The 17,241-nt window shown below is 38.3% G+C and overlaps 2 long non-coding RNA genes across 3 annotated transcripts in view; both read right to left on the reverse strand.

The window, feature by feature from the left end:
* Positions 1–16,558, reverse strand: part of LOC148919362 (uncharacterized) — a 28,546-nt gene extending 11,988 nt beyond the window's left edge. The window contains exons 1-2 of the long non-coding RNA XR_016124672.1: positions 16,299–16,558; positions 15,979–16,189 (exon numbers count right to left, since the gene is read on the reverse strand). This is a non-coding gene — a long non-coding RNA (uncharacterized LOC148919362). The remainder of the gene's footprint in view (positions 1–15,978; positions 16,190–16,298) is intronic.
* Positions 12,408–14,281, reverse strand: LOC107880501 (uncharacterized). Of its 2 annotated transcripts, XR_016124336.1 has the most exons (3): positions 13,453–14,281; positions 12,889–13,327; positions 12,408–12,820 (listed from the first exon to the last, which is right to left on the reverse strand). It is a non-coding gene; the product is annotated as an uncharacterized LOC107880501 (long non-coding RNA). The 2 variants fall into 2 exon arrangements; XR_016124335.1 differs by having other exon boundaries at positions 12,408–13,327.
* Positions 16,559–17,241: the final 683 nt, after the last annotated feature.

A 17,241-nucleotide genomic window follows, 5' to 3' on the forward strand; every position in this document is an offset into this window, starting at 1 on the left:
TATTTTATTGTGTATCAGTTCCCAGTTTTTGCTGTTCCTCTAGAAGGTGTGTTTTGTTTGCCTTGGGTAACTTTGATTTGGTGTGTGTCGTTAATATCGTTAACCTTGCCTTAAACAAGCAATTCATAAAAGAAGAGGTAACTTGTTTTCAACGTGAAGAAAGAAGTTGAACAATAAGTTGGCAATCTCAAAGCTATTCAAGCTGCGCGCGCTTAAGGATGCAGAGCAAATTGTATACAACTTATTGCAACTTGTAACACTATACTTGAAATTGAGTTAAGTTTGATTTCGAAATATACTTCACCAGGCCCATTAGTCTCTTGGATATGGAACTTAGTGCAACAAGCCTTTGGTCCAATATCATTTTTTTATTTCCTGCAGCATTGGTCTCATTTTTTGTGCTTTTGCCCAATGAATTATTGGCTTCTTTGAGTTACTAATGATTCAGGATTTCCATCTCCTCATCCTCTAGCGTGAGTGAAGGGGCTATAGTAATAATAGTAATATTAGTAAGCTAGTATTAATTTTTTATGTATTTGTTCATGTCTCTCGTATTTGGGTTTTGAATAGTATTGACTATTTTCAGTGCTATATTTTGTAAACTCTTATGGTGCTTATTATTTTGAGATATTTAGTGATATATCCATTCTTAGCACTAATATTATAAATAAACCCTACACCTTTGAATTTCTATAAACAAACCCAAAAAATGGCAGCTGGCCTTATTGAATTTAATATTAATTATTAAATTACTTTGATGCCTATTGAGTGTTTTTGGTATTTTTATGAGATTTTAGGGTTGGGCTTGTTTTAAAAAATTGATGGCAGTTTAGTAATTTATAAGAAATTAAAAGCCTCTTTGTTATGTTGTAAATGGATTTTGGGTGTATTTATAAAATCCATTTCATATGGAGCATTTTTATAATTTGAGTCTCTATATTGAGTATAATAGTGAATCTCCCAAAAAACAATGTCACTCATCTTAATTTTATACTCAAAGGTGCACCTATAGCTATCCCTTCTTTTGGCTGTCCACCCATCTTTTCCGGTTGGTTACCAATTTCTTCTTTTGCAGCCTGTCGAGATTAAAGTTATTCAAAGTAAATTAAATTAGCATCATGGGTCATATGAGGAAATATGCCTATCCAGTCTCGGTGCAGTTGCACCACTTGCACCATGCCAGGGCCGCCCCTCATTAGGGTTGTCAAACAGTGGCTCTTCAAAGTCTTGGCAACCGTCCTCTGATAGTGAGGTTTTCTCTTTTGTAGAAGTCACCATTGTGGGTTCTGTGATGCCTAAGTTTATTGGGATTGAACCAATCACGATTTGAGTGCTTGTAAAGGCTTTAGCAGCCTTATAATTCTGGATGACTTTGTTGTGCTTGACCTTGTGGTCATTGTTGTGGTAGCTTCCGCACCTGCCATCAGGACACTTTCTACAGCTTTCTCAACAATTCTTTTTTTCAACGGTAATTTGACGGATTGGACAATATTGATTAACGGAGTAAAACACAATAATCAAATTGACTAAATTGAAAACACGATGACTAAATTGGCCAAATAGGTAAAACACATGGACTATTTTAACATTTAAGCCTTCTTAAAAACTAACATTTACGATAGTAAAAGGTAAATTTTGACTATTTTTTATATATATAAAAAAACTCAAACTCATTGTGTTTATTCTCCTAACCAGATGAACCCAAATCTTCCTCTTTTATTTAAAACCATTTTTCATCTTGTTGTGCATTTGACTCATCCCAGGAGTGCACCAGCAAATTTAAATTTGGAATCCAATAGTGAGTTTTGACTTGGAGACAGATATTCAAAAGGGTCCCAATGGATTGACCTTGATTTGTTCAAGCCACCTATTGAAGCTAGCCTTGTGACTTTGGGTCTGCATCAAACTTTGTCCAAGCGGCCACCGCTTCAAGTAAAAGAATGATGCGTCTTTTCTATTGCAACACAATTCATTCAAGAAGGCATCAGGGAATTCAAGCATCAGAATAATCAAAAGTCACTACATACGTAGCCCCACAATGAGCGGTTGGATGACGTTCGTATTTACATGGGTGCTGATTTATTTGTACTTCTAACAACTATTAGTAATGTAATTTCAATAACAACCCGGACCTAAAGAGCTTGAAAAGTGTGATTCAGATGTAAGTTCAATAACAAGCACGTAATTGCAAACATCATCAAACGTCTCAATGTCTTGTCTTTGGGTTCCTACTAAATGTATAAAACCCCAATTGGGGTCTTCCATTCATTTCCAGAGCAAAAAAGTAAAAAACCAAAACCCTTACAGAGCAAAGGCCAAGTGCAAGATAACATGCCTGCTCAACCTCCCACAATTCCTCTCCATACTCCTTACAAAATGGGAAAGTTCAACCTTTCTCATAGGTACTTAAATCTCTTGTACATTGCATTATTGATTAGATATTGCTGCAAGCTGGCGATCTCTTTTTCTAAATCTGTATCTTGGGTCATTTTGTTGTTGCACAAATTAGCCATGGCATGACCTTGTTCTGCATTAAATGGGGTTGTTGGTACCACCATGCCCATTAGGAGTCCACTACTTGTCCAAACCATGTATTGTCCCGACCTTAACCATCTAGGTACAATTAGGAGTGGTCCACCAATATTTCAATTGGATTATTGTTGTATTCTCCAATGTGGAACTTACACATCATGAATTGTATCGAGCCGCCTACACCAACGATCTCCACCTTGGCGAGATCTAAGCCAAGGTGCCTGCCCATTACAACACCCTCAGTTTTCAAAGATGGCACGGTCCCCGCAACTCCACCTCTTCCGACAAGGATTTCTTGAGCCTCACTAGGAGCCCTTGCCCCACCTACACAAACAGTTTAGTCCACTTAGAAGCTAGAAGCAGGCGTTTGTGAAAAATCCGAGTTGGCTAAGAAGAAAAAAAAAATTACTTCTTGTGTCTTGCCAAATGAAGTTGTTTACCTATATCAGCTGACAGGACCCGTCCCGAATTTCCCAGAACCCGAGATGAATCCTGCGGAGACCTCGGCATCACACCCATGCCGGGTTCACTCCTTAAAACTATGTCCTCTTTTACCAAAGAGGATTAAGGGCACGAGACTTTCTGCGAAATTTAGTCTCCCCAAATTGGACATTCCCAAAATTTCCACCTGCATAAAACACATTTTATAACCCAACCAGCAGCACGCACAATATAATCTCATGCAATTTACATAAATGGCCTCCGGCCTTCAAATGATTCTAGCAGAACTGCCCACACTGTTTTTAAAATAACTTAATGCATCAAACATGCATATAACAAATTCAAAATCTATCTATGCACACCTTCACTCACTCAGTCCACCGGACAAGCCTCAATTCAACCAAGTGTCGGGACCAACAACGAGGTCCGAACCAATCTCAATAAGACCACCTAAGTGGGGTCTAATCTGTGGCTGCACCTAGTAACTTCAGGCTGCCTACATACCCTACTAAGAGATCAAGCCACACATAGCTCTTTCGTATCAATCTTGACTCCTAATATCAATACACCATTACAGCCATGCAAATTCATACATTCTAGGATTTTATCCATCTCAACACACCAAACACAATCATATCGCCCTTCATCGTCGGGACGCACCCGGCCACGTATGGAGTCATCAACAGGCTAATCCAAAGGCGCGTGCGACCTCAACACTAGGCACGGCTACATTCTCACCACCCGCACACAATCATATCTCCTCATCGTCGGGGCGCACCGGTCACGTATGGGTGCATCAACTCGCCGGCTAATCCAAAAGCGCGTGTGACCTCAACACTGGGCACTGGCTGCATTCTCACCAGCCCGCACAATCATATCTCCTCATCGTCGGGGCCTTGCCACGTGTATGGGAGTGCATCAACTCTGTTGGCTAATCCAAAGGCGTGCGACCTCAACTCTTGGGCTGGCTACATTCTCACGACCATCATATTGTTCACTTTGGGCTGGCTACATTCTCACGACCATCATCTTTGTTCACTTTGAGCCTTGCTACATTCTCACCAGACCACGAGTTTAAAGGCCTCAACATAATCACAATATGGGGGTGAGTGCGTGGGGTAGTGCGTATAGCACTGTAAACTAACATTCGATCCCTTTATATACTTTTATACATCCCCACAATTAATTAAGTATATAATATAATTTCTAATCTTACATCAACCTTAACCAATAAAGCATTCCATAAACTTCCCCATTTAAATTCATCAATTTATATCCTAAACCCACAATATCCATTTAACTCAACAACGCTCAAGACCTGTCACTAAGGTCATCCTAACCCTCAAGGAAAGGTAAGACTATCTCGGAAGTCTCACGGTCAACCTAGGGTCAAACGGGCCCGCGGGGCCCACAACCTCCAAATTCCGATCCAAAAGTTCCTATAGGTCCTACCAAGTCTAGAACACACGTCCTGCAAGTTTGGTCCAGATCGGACGGTCGGATTGCTCACGATCGCACAATCGAACGGTTAATAAAACCCTAAACCTAGGGCTGGCATTTCCGAAGTATCCGGGACTCCGTTTCACGATTCGTCAAATCCTACACGATCCTGGTAATACTTAGATCAACATATTATAACTTCAGGACCATCCAACGGTCCAAACCTAGCGAACCGGAAAATACGCGATATCGATATCCGTTCGGGACTCTAACAGTACCCAAAATGAGATCCGAGCACACCTACGCGCTCGTGAGAACCAGGAGATCATTTTAGAACCTCGAGCCGGTCCATTTTCCTAGCCCACGCGCCGCCACCGCCGGGCGTGGGTGCCTTGAGTAATTTCCGGCGGCGGAAAACTCAAACCGCCGGCCAAGCTTCCTATCCTAGATGTAAAACCCTATTACGAGCCACTTTTGTTCTTGGGCATACCCAAAATCTGACCGGAAGTGGCGAAATCGCGAACCCAAAACCGGCGAACCTAACTCGAAAATCGGATAATCTAGGCTCAAAATTAACGAAATCCTACCCATCCATCAGCTATATCATGAGAAAGGATAGATTTCCATACGGATCGCCAAAAATGGCGGTGGACGACGGAGAAAGCGGCGAAGTTTGGCGAAGCAAGCTTTCTCTTGATTTTCCGGCGAAATCTCGGCGGTGGCGGGGACTGGCGGGGTAGGAAGAGGCGGCGGTCATTTAGTACCGGCCCATCGACTTTGGTGGCGGAAGAGCACGGCCGGCCAAAGCGTGGCCGGTGTGGTGGCGATCGCGAACAGGAGAGAGAGAGAGAGAGAGAGAGAGAGAGAGAGAGAGAGAGAGAGAGAGAGAGATGAGGGCAATTCCGTCTTTTTAACCAAAAATTCCATTTCAAAATATTTACGGTTTTGCCACTGAGGGTATTTGGATCGTATCTCTCTCGTTACAACTCCGATTCGAGCCCACTACGTGTCTACGAACTCATGTCGCTGTGCTCTACGCAAGGTACATCCGGAATTCCCAAATTCCTTCCGGGTAAGAAAATGACTAAAATACCCCTATCCCACGGGTAAATTCTTAATTTCGCTCAAATTAATTAAAACAGGAGATAAATTTGGAGTCGGGGTGTTACAGCAGTTTCTTTCTCCACGCATTTTATTGTCCTTTCTACCTTGATCATTTCATAATGGTTTATCTCTTGCTTATTTTTCTTAAATATTTACGATAATTATTTGATGGGGCTAGTTATGTTGTTCTCTTTTAAAGCTATCACAGGTGATGTAGTTATATAGTTGTGACAGTTTACTACCAAGAAAGATTGATGCTTATATTTGTAATTTGTAATTTGTAATTTGTTTCTCATCCACATGCCATCTTTTACTCTATTGCATCTCTAATTTATTTTCTCTACCTTTTCCAGAATTGTTTTACCACCACTGGCTAGAATGAGGTCATATATCTCAGAAGAAATTCACTAGAAATTGAAATTTATGAGAATAACACAGGAGATGCAATCAAACCATAAAACTCCTGGACATATTGGACTATTGTGTTTCTGCCTAATTGGAACCATCAACAATTTTAGCAACAATCAAAGGTTCAAACAATCTATTTGAAACAGCTTTCCCATTAACATAATAAGCTATTACTGCTGAGCATTTTCTCAAGAGAACGATTTGGGATCACATTACCTATACAGCCATCAACAGTACCTATATACTCATCTTTCAGACCAAAAAATTGAAACATAATAATTAAAAAAGTTATAAATGCAAAAGAGACAGGAAAACATGGTAAATCAGGTTACCTGCCAAAAATCTTTCGGCCAGTTAGGATAACATTCTTACCCTCCCAAGTCATAGCAATAACGGGACCAGAAATAATATAATCAATCAATCCACTGAAAAAGGGCTTTGAAGACAAGTCCTCATAGTGTTTCTCAGCAAAAGGACGATCCACATTGATGAACTTCAAACCTGAACAGAAACCAGAAAAAAAAAAAAAAAAAAAACTTATTGAGAAGAAATTCCTGATAAGTTACACATCCAAATTTAGCTAAGCATCCCAAAAAACTTATTGTGGTATAATTAACACACAGAACTGAAAGCCATACATCAAATTCGATGTCCGAAAGTTTTTGTCTGTAAGTCAAGTTGATAATCATTATAAAACAGGAAAGGCTTGTTAAATAATACGGGTTGTCACAGAATTATCAAAGTGCACATAATCATACAAGATCAAACATCGTTGGTTGGAAATTACCTTTCAAATAGAAGCCTTCTTCTCAAACCTGCTAATGATGTCACCAACCTGCAACAAACATGAACCTCTCAGAAAATTTGAAAACTTTCACATAATTAAACAATACGCACGAGTTTGGATTAAAATAGTTTATTGGATTCTGTGTAAGAAAATAACTATATATATGGCCGAAGTTACAAAGGACGGCCTTTGTTCACCCACTTCACACATCCACAGATAATTAAAACTCAAGATTATGCGTGTAAAATCCAACCACTACATACTACAAATATTAAAACTTGATGCATGTAAATAAAAACCCAAAATCCCAGCTCAGAATTGTTAAAATTTGCTTGCTCCCCAGTCCACCCAAAAGAAAACCAAACCCTTCAATTCCTAGGTTTTCCACCAACCAAACACCATACCAGTAACACTTGCTATGAAATTCATAAACAAAAACAAGAACTTAGGCAAACCCACTCAAACACAGATAAGATTTTGCCCAGTACCTAATTAATTACTGCTTTTGCCAGCTCAGAATTATTGTTTTATCTCTCTTTTGCCAGTAACTAACTAATTAAGAGGCTAAAACTAGTTGAAGGTGTCTTCCCCTTCATTCCAGAATTGGAATAAACAATTATGTATGCTTTTTTTGACATCACCAAAGCCATAAGGATAAGCATATGTACACTACAAGCCTCCAAAATAAGGCGTACAAAATTTCAACCAAAATTTTCTTTGAATCTGTTGAAGAAGATTTCATTGGCCCGTACTATTACCTCCTCCTCAATATCAAACTCATTCACATAGTCTAAAGTAGCGTCCACCCCTACAGTGCTATTCCACTTGTACAGTCAAAACATTTAAATAAATAAAAAAATTTATAGGCATGTAGATGCAGAGCAGAAGATGCAAGGATTTTCTAAGTGACTTTATTAGACAGTAACATTAGGCTTCTAATACTAGAAAGAAATCAACAAAGCAGAAAGGCATGGCTGAGCAAGGCCCAATTTTCCAGTCCTTCGACAAATAGGGTTGAGCAATCATCTTCACGTTCACCATACACAGAGGTTCCTCCGCACCCGTGAGAGACAAAGCTTCCCATCTTATACTATTGCTCTGTCTCTCTTCTCCTCTTTTGCTCTCTCCGTGAAATTACAACATGGCAACCCGTTCGTACAATTCTCTATCTGTATTTTTATCTGTAAATTTGAATGCGTTTGTTTTTCTTCTTTGTGAAAATTTGGTTTTGTTTTGTTGATTGTACAGCGGTGGCAAGATCCTTTCTTCAGGTGGCAGCGACAGAAGAGGTTGCTTCCCCCCTCAGAGTTATTCAGATCGAAGGATTGGTAACTCCATGATTCGCGTCTTTTCTCTGTTTTGCCGCTTGTAAATTTTTGGAAAACTATGCATGCCTAAGTTAATTATAACAATGGACACGACCCACCCAGGCCACCCTGATCCTCCCAGGCCGCCTAGATCCTCCCAGGCCACCTAGATCCGCCTAGGCGCCTAGCGCCGCCTAGATCCTTCCAGTCAGCCAAGGCGCCGCCTAGATCCTTCCAGGCCGCCTAGGCGCCGCCTAGATCCTTCAAGGCCGCAATGGCGCCGCCTAGATCCTTCAAGGCCGTCTAGGCGCCGCCTAACTCCCTGGCGTCGGTCTCCTCCCGCCTAGTGCCTTGGCCGATTTTTCGAACACTGATCGAAACCTGGCATGGGCTTGCTCTATGCCCTAGACGTTCGTAGTGACGAGTTCGAGTCCTCTATCCGTGGCTACCATGGCGTCCAATTTACGTACGTTTCTGATTTTGCAATTTTTTGGTGCTTGTTTACATGGAAAAGGATTAACAGAGCTAAACCCTGGATACATTACAGAGTATAGCCGAACGGCTATACCTTTAACATATTCAAATATATTAAAAAAGTGTAGCAGCACGGCTATGCCTCTAAAACTAGTGTTACAGACACCATCTTTCTATTTCCTATAGGAAATGCAAGACAATCAGTCTGGCAATAATTATGACAATAACAACTTTGGACACTTACAAGTATATTTTTTTTTAAGGTTTTTAGGTTTTAGACATAAAAAATTTTCACTTAAATTTTCAAAAAGACAATAGTGTTGGATTCCTTAAAATCTAAAAATAAATAAGGGCATTTTTGTCCATTTTTGCTTCTTTTAAAATTTTTCTCTCTCCTTTTGCTTTTTCTAAAATGTCCCTTTTTTTTAAATGGTGTTGAGTAGAAGTGTTGATCAGTGCTTGAAGCTCCCTTTAAGAACCTTTGAGTGGAAAATATAAGGGGTTCTTAGATCCAAAATGATTAGCTATCATTGAATTTAGTCCACGTGTTTTTGGTTTTAGATATAAGTTCTTTGACTTTTATTACTTTTTTGTTGTGTCGATTTACCCATTGGGGTAAATAAAGAAAACACATTGAAAATATAAATTTAATGCATTATTTCCTCATAATTGAATTTCATAATTTAAATTTTCAATTCTTTCCTTGGTAATATTTACCTCATATATGGGTACATTTTAATTTAATTCATGACAGTGAAAATCCACGTATTATACCAATTACTCAGGCAAGCACCCACATGAAATTATGTACCTAATGTAAAGGTAAAGAGTGTTATTATTAGTAATGGAAAAAACTTAGTGATAAATCGTGTTACGTATAAGTCAGGAACATAAATTAAAAGACCACCTATAAGTTAGGAACATAAATAAGAAGACCACGTCTAATTTAGATACAAAAATAGACAAATAAAAATTGTATTCTACCTATGAAAAAAAATTAATGGTACATAAAATACTATTATATGTTGTCGAAAATATGAAAAACACATATATATACCAACAATATACCTACACCATATGATAATATATCCACAAGAGTATGTAATATACCTCTACCATAGGGTGAACAAAAATAAATTTTTTAACCAATAAGTCATGTGCTAAATGATGTGCTACTGTATTTGCTTCCCCAAAAACATGTAAAATAAAGGCTCGAAGCAAATTGAGCCAAAATAGACATGCAGTCATCCACCAAGCACCTTGCTGTGCCAAATGAATTTCAAGAGACTTTCCGTATCTTACATCAAAATTGACATCAAAATGGTTCCCACGAAAAAGGAATTGCTTGCTGCATTGAAGGCTACTGATGTGAAGAAGAAGTGGGAGAACACGACTCTTGGGGTATGAAACTGATTGTTCATAAGAGAAGTGCATCTTAGGAAATATCATGATATTTAGTTTACATTTTTGCCACGTGTTTATACCAAAATTTTGAAGCTTTAGTTTGCCAATGAGCATCGGATACGTGGACCAAACTAAAGCTATGGAAGCCTTGGCACCTAGCTTTAGTATTTGAATGCTTCTCTTGTGTTTGCGATATTTTCCTTTTCTATTCAATGGACAACTTCACCCTAGGGACACATGGCATCCCAAATATGAAGTCCACATCCCAATCGTATAACTCTAAACAATTTGCACACTCCCCAAGGCCTATAAAGAGGACAACTATCCGAGGTAAACCCAACTTCTCAATCGAACTTACGGCATTTGTATTGATATCAATCTTTTCTAAATTCGTATTACTTAAGCATCTTGGCGAATACCACACGGTGTCCTAGGTCTTATTTCACCAGCATTTGTTATCTTGAAACAAAACCCTAGACATACCGTTGAGGCCCAAAATGTCACTAAGAAAGTGCCGAACCATTTTTCTTGTCAACACCACGTATTTTCTTTTGGAAGCTTTATGTTTGCCCAGTGAGGAGGGGTGAGAGAGGTGGGTTGGCACGAATGTTTTTTATTTAAATGATCTAGGATGTGTTTACGATAACAAGCTTTTCTAAATGTCAAATGAACTATGTGCAAGCTAATACATTTTTCAATGTTAAACCACCTAGCATGCTTAAGTAGGCCCACGCTATAGATATGCATGAGGGCTTGTTGAGCATGTTGTGTTGTGGATGGTTAAAAGTGTCTATAAGGCCCATCAAGGGGTCAAAGAGTGGAAGTTTTGGTCTGCTTGGGCGCACCAAAACTCGAGCCCACTCTCATGAGCCCAATTACAAGAGTAAGCAAAGAGAACAACCAGCCTCTTCTACCAGCATCAAAGCCAGAGCTACCCACGTCTCTTCCACAAGCATTAAAACCTAGCTTCTACCATCTGACCATCCATCATTAATATATTTAACACTCAATCGCCAACGTCTTACTGCCAGTATTAAAGGCCAAAGGACTTATCTTTGCTTTTCGTCAAGCGCCTATAAATGGGAGGCATTGGTTACCGAGAAATTGAGTATCAACTCAAAACTTGGCCAAAAAGATTCAAAGAAAAAAGAGTATCGACTCAATTTATGCATAATATTTTGAGTGCAGAGATTTATGATAATAAATAAGATATTTAAACCCCACACTTCTCTTAGTTCACCCCATGTTCTAAGTTCACCTCAACTTTTAATTTAAATTTTCACAATTTCTAAGAAAACCCCCACTATCTTCCCAACCTACCCTTAAATACACCCCAAACAGAAAAAAAATTTAAGAACTAAAATAGATTTTCTATTTAAACCCCACAATTTTCTTTGTTCCCAAAAAAAAAAAATACAAACAAATGAAACCCCAAATTAGAAATTTAATACTTTCTAGAGAAAGAGAACAACTGTATATTCTAACACTTGGGTATTATTGAATAAACTGGAAGGGAAGGAGGTTTCTAAAACTTAATATGAAAAGTGGTGGGGTGTGTAGTGTATAGATGTACTAGGGTTAATTATTAAGTTGTATGACCTTTTTTGTCTCTTTACACAATAATAAAACTTACAGCTTAATGATTTAAGTATTGGGGGTGAACAAAGAGAAGTACGGGGTTTAAATAGATTCATAAATAATAAGGCTCGCTCGAATGCTTAATAAACAAGACCTTAAATTGTGTATATTGTAATTGAATAGGGTATGATGAGTCATATGACCTTGAAAGATACGCAGATGAAGGAACTGATTTGCAATGAATAATCAGGCACTAGCTAGTGGCAACGTCCTTTTAATTATTCTAGTATATTACATTATGAATGCCCCATTCACTAGCGGCTAGACTTTTATTTAATCAGGCACCGGCTGCTAGACTATTACATTATAATCAGGCACTAGCGGCTAGACTTTTTTTTTTTAAAAAAAAAAAAGCATATAGCAGCTCGGCTATATACCTTTTCTATATTAGAGCATATTATTTTTAATTTTTTACGAGTATAGCCGGGCGGCCTTACTCTTTTTTATTTTTGTTGCATATAGCCGCTCGGCTGTATTCTTTATTATTATTATTCTATTTTTGTATCGTATCGACGCACGGCTATACTCTTTAAATATACAATTTTTTCAGATCTTGGGGCTAAAATACCACTTTAGCTCATTCTTGCTAGAGTCATTTCTTCAATTATTTTGGGCAAGAATAAGAAATAATAGGGGTTAAACCCATAAATACAATACTAAAAGGGATCCACCAACTTTTTGTGGATCAAAGAATGTTGAATTTCAGAGTATAAAATTGCTTGAATGCATTTTGAATCTAAATTTCCATGTCCTAAAAAAAGTCTTCATGGTATTTACTCTTTATCTCCTTCCTTCTAGGATTAGAGTCTGAGAAATATATGTGGGAGAGGGAAAGAGACTCCACTCACAACTACTGCTCAATCTCACTCAAATATGTAAGGAAGGAAATATATATTTAAATAGTATAGCTGCATGAAATTTGTATATTTACTGATATACACCTTAAGGTCCAATGTATTGATACTTTTATAAAACTATCTATAACTATACACCCTAAGGTCCAATGTATCTACTGATAATATATCTTGCTTTGGTTACTCCAGTTCAATAATTTGCTTAGATAACAATCTGAAATTAAAGTCAATTTCATCCCCTGGAAAGCATGGTAAAACAAATGTTAGCAAGCAAAGCATGAAAAAGCCATGTAGTACCTGGAGAATCTTAGGAACTGATGGTAACTCCATGTGAATCACCAAGTGATCAGACAAAGATACTCTTATGAGAGCATATGATTCCCATGTTGAGGTGTTCCCAAGGACCAACCACCATATGCTTCGTTTTTCACCTGTAAAAGAGAATCTGGAGCTCAGTTTGGTTTCTCATTACTAGTTTAGAACAAAAAGAAGTTTTAACCTTAGGGAAACGAGGGGTAAACGCTCTTGATTTGTTTTGCCTGAAATTGGTGTTCACCGGTGTAATGTCTAAAAAGCGAGACTTTCTGCTGTCCTGTTGCTGAAGTTTTAATTACACTTTGATATGTGGAAAAGGCTGCAGATCCTAGAAGAACAAAATATTATGGATGCAATGCCTACTGAAATCAGTCAAAAAGTTGTCCAGTCATGTTAAATCTTGACCTGTGGGTTAGTCAGCCATGTGTCAACTATCTTAGAAGTCTCTACCTGATACAATTTTGAAGCAAGAAAATTTCCAATCATGGTCTGCAAAGTTGCCTTGGGGAGACACTATAGTTGCTGTACGCTGAATATTCCTCTTTTGCTTAGCGAGTCAGCAAGTTCAACATTCATGCATGGCATCATATCCATAAGGAAGAATCCCCATCAAACCATAAACCCTGAAAAGAACCCGAAAGATATGAGAAGAGGCTAGGAAGTGAAAACTCTACTTTCTTAAGGAACAAATCATCCGAGTCAAAGAGTAATTGTTAAAAATAAATAATTAGATAAATCAAAGCTTCACCTTTTTCAGAAACAATTAGTGTACCATTTAAGGGCAAGAGCAGCACATTTTCCTTGCAGACAAAAATATAATTGGCTAAATTCCAAAGTGGCCCTTCTAACAACACTTTAATGAGTAAGTCATAATTTCTCATGCTTTAGGGGTCTCTGAAGGTCTGGTTAACTCACATCCAACCCTTCCTCAGGCCAGATAAATCTACATGAGAATTGAGCATGGTATTACCTAGACAAGTAAGGGCTGATGAGAACCTCAGGTTTAGAATTGTCCAAGCCATAGTAAGCTGGATTAAACATCTGTAGAAAACTATTCTCATGTAAGATCTTGTACAGACTTAATAAATCAAATACTAAGGACTGTAATCAAAACCAAAAGGCTTTTAACTTGTGTCTTCACCACCATATTTAAGTACAAGAGGATCATTGCCAATTGAAGTTGAAAACTATATGCAACTTTGCATCTAGAAAAATGTAAATGATAGGCGTTCTGAACTTTAACAGCAAAAAAAAGATAGGCGCAGAGTATTGAAAAAATAAAGGGGAAAATGCTTTATTGATTAGATATAGGAATGCAAGACTTCATCCATTGACTTTATTAGATTTTCTGATATTCAAAACCCCAAACAACCTGATTCCTAGTATTAATATTTGAGGCAAATATTCAGAAAGTAATATGATTTGTGTTTATTGATTGTTAGGCGGGCCGATTGTGATAGACATCTACTTCCATCTTTTTTTGTAGAATCTGAGCAACTGTTGATTATAAAGGGAGAAAAGCATGTAATCTCATTCACATATTTCTTTCTTTCAATTTTTCATTCTATATAGTCATGTGTGACCAAAACCATTAGTTGCAATATATCTGCGATTGATATTTGAAAATTAACATATCTCTTACCTTAATAATGACCAGATGATGATGGACCTGGGAGGTTCCTCCGCACTCGAGAGAGACAAAGCTTCCCATCTTATACTATTGCTTTGTCTCTCTTCTCTTCTATTGCTTTCTCCGTGAAATTACAACATGGCAACCCGTTCATACAATTCTCTTTCTGTATTTTTATCTGTAAATTTGATTGCTTTTGTTTTTCTTCTTTGTGAAAATTTGGTTTTGTTTTGTTGATTGTACAGCGGTGGCAAGATCCTTTCTTCAGGTGGCAGCGACAGAGAAGGTTGCTTCCCCTCTCAGAGTTGTTCAGATCGAAGGATTGGTAACTCTCCATGATTCTCGTCTTTTCTCTGTTTTGCTGCTTGTAAATTTTTGGAGAACTATGGATGCCTAAGTAGACTATAACTATGGACACGATCCTCCCAGCCCGCCTAGATCCTCCCAGCCCGCCTAGATCCGCCTAGGCCGCCTAGGTGCCCCTTGATTCTTCCAGGCCGCCTAGGCGCCGCCTAGATCCTTCCAGGCCGCCTAGGCGCCGCCTACCCTTCCAGGCCGCCTAGGTGCCGCCTAGACCCTTCCAGGCCGCCTAACTCCCTGGCGTTGGTGTCCTCCCGCCTAGTGCCTAGGCCGATTTTTCGAACACTGCTCGAAACCTGGAACGGGCTTGCTCTGTGCCCTAGACGTTCGTAGTGACGAGTTCGAGTCCTCTTTCCGTGGCGTCCAATGTACGTATGTTTCTGATTTTGCAATTTTGTTTGTTTGTTTACATGGAAAAGGATTATCATCGTTAAAACCTGGATATATTAAAACGTATAGCCGATCGGCTATACCTTTAAAATATTCAAATACTATGTTATTTTAGGGTTTGGGGCAAAAATACCACTTTTGCTAATTAGGATAGAGTAATTTCTTCAATTATTTTATTTATACCAATGTTATTGTGGAATGAGAATTTAAATTCTTTATGATACCTCACATTCTAATGATCTTTCTAGCTATTAGCCCATTAGGCAAGAATAAAAAATGAATTTTATTTATAAGAAACTAGCCTCTTCGCACGAGTTTCCACGACTGCAAGAGGCTTTTCTTAAAAAAATAAATTTATTTTAGAAGTAAAAAAGATAATGGGTAGTTGTATTCCATAAAAATTGGACATATTATCCGATCTTGTTTTCATTTTCATTTTTTTTAATATGAAAAAAATGTGAATTTACAAATTATCATCATTTAATTAATCATTAGCCCTACAAGTTTTCTCCAGAAAAAATATAAATAAATTAAAATTGGTGTCACACTCCAAAAGAATCTGAGGTTTGCCTCAAAGGTGTTTATGCAAGTTCCATGTGTCAAAACTCAAAAGCTATCCGCCCCTAATGTAAATTTACTGCGGCTATTCAAACAAACATTTCCAACCAGCAAACGATTGCCAAACAAAGTTAATTTGTAACCATAGAGAAAGTCCTCCATCAAGATCTTGGAAGGTAAATTAATCTTTTTGAAGTGCCTCTACCAGTGTGGGGTCTCTCTAAGTGTGTCTGTGCATTAGTGTTACTTACCCAATTTGGCTCTTCAACAAATTTAACCATCCATTATGCACTTGGCACGATGATTCAAACACAATAATTGTCTTAAGGTGCATACCTTCTCATTTCTAATTAATCGAAGATGTTGAACAAGAGCATGAACTTTCCGTTCATGAGGTTCCATGACAACAGCTCTTCTATTTTCAAGAAGTGGCCTTCCTCTACTGGGCATATCCTTATAGGCTTTGATGCAAATGGTAAAGCAGCCTGCAATGACTTAGGAATCAAATCACCAATGGGTTGAACTTCTTCAGCTTCCTTTCAATTGGCTGTTGACACAAGAACATGAAATTAAGTACCATTGGATAACACAAAAAAAAACTGAAGAAAGAAAACAATAGCAGTACTGCCGGGGCAGAATTGAGAGAAATCATGTACCACTGCAATAATAAGCAGCCTCACTGTGAGCCCCTCATATCATAGATTACCTTGTAAAGTGAATCTTTGTTAACAGGAATAGGAATATTATGTTCTCTCCTCAATTCAGCAGTAGTTTTCATCCTTTGCCAGGTCTTATCACGAGGTTGCAGTGATGTCGTCAATGGGTTGTAAAACTGAGGAACTTCATCTTGGGTTCAAGCACGCTAAAAAACAATGTCACTCATCTTGATTTTATCCTCAAAGGTGCACCTGTAGCTATCCCTTCTTTTGGTTGTCCACCCATCTTTTTCGGTTGGTTGCCAATTTTTCTCTAATAGAGGTGGAGCCCACTAACACAATGAGTCTCATGCTCTATTAGAGCGATTCCAACGGCTTACCTTTTGCCCGGGCAAGGGGGCCCTGGGCCCAAAAAAGGTTTCCAGCAGACAAACGCTGCCAGGGCTGTTGGTGGGCTCCACAAGCCTGGGCTGGCCCAAAGGCAAGAATAGCCTGAGTTGTTGCTTGGGTTTATTGACGTCAACAACAAATAATATAAAAAAAAAAAATCTATAAAAATACTTAAAATTTTCAGATTTTTTTTTAAATAAATAATTAGTCATATTCTTTACTTCCCACACCAAAACTCTATACAAATTCCTCTCCTCATATCTCATGTGAATAGTGGTTGCCATGGCAATGGATGGAAACACCACAAGCCTTTTACAATGGTTGTCACTATTTATGTGAATAGTAACAGCCTTTGCCTTGCCCTTGCCATTTGCCATGACAAATGAGTGGAAGTGCTCTTAGAGAGATGGTACACAAGTTGATATCTAAAGAGTTGGATAAATTATACAATGGTACCGTATCACCACGTCAGCTGGTGATACTTCCATTCAAAATATGCCACGTATTATTATTATTTTTAAATAATTAAATCTTTTTTTATACAGCTGGACTT

Source organism: Prunus mume, linkage group LG2, assembly GCF_029339155.1.
Source record: "Prunus mume cultivar Tortuosa linkage group LG2, ASM2933915v1, whole genome shotgun sequence".
Classification (NCBI taxonomy): domain Eukaryota; kingdom Viridiplantae; phylum Streptophyta; class Magnoliopsida; order Rosales; family Rosaceae; genus Prunus; species Prunus mume.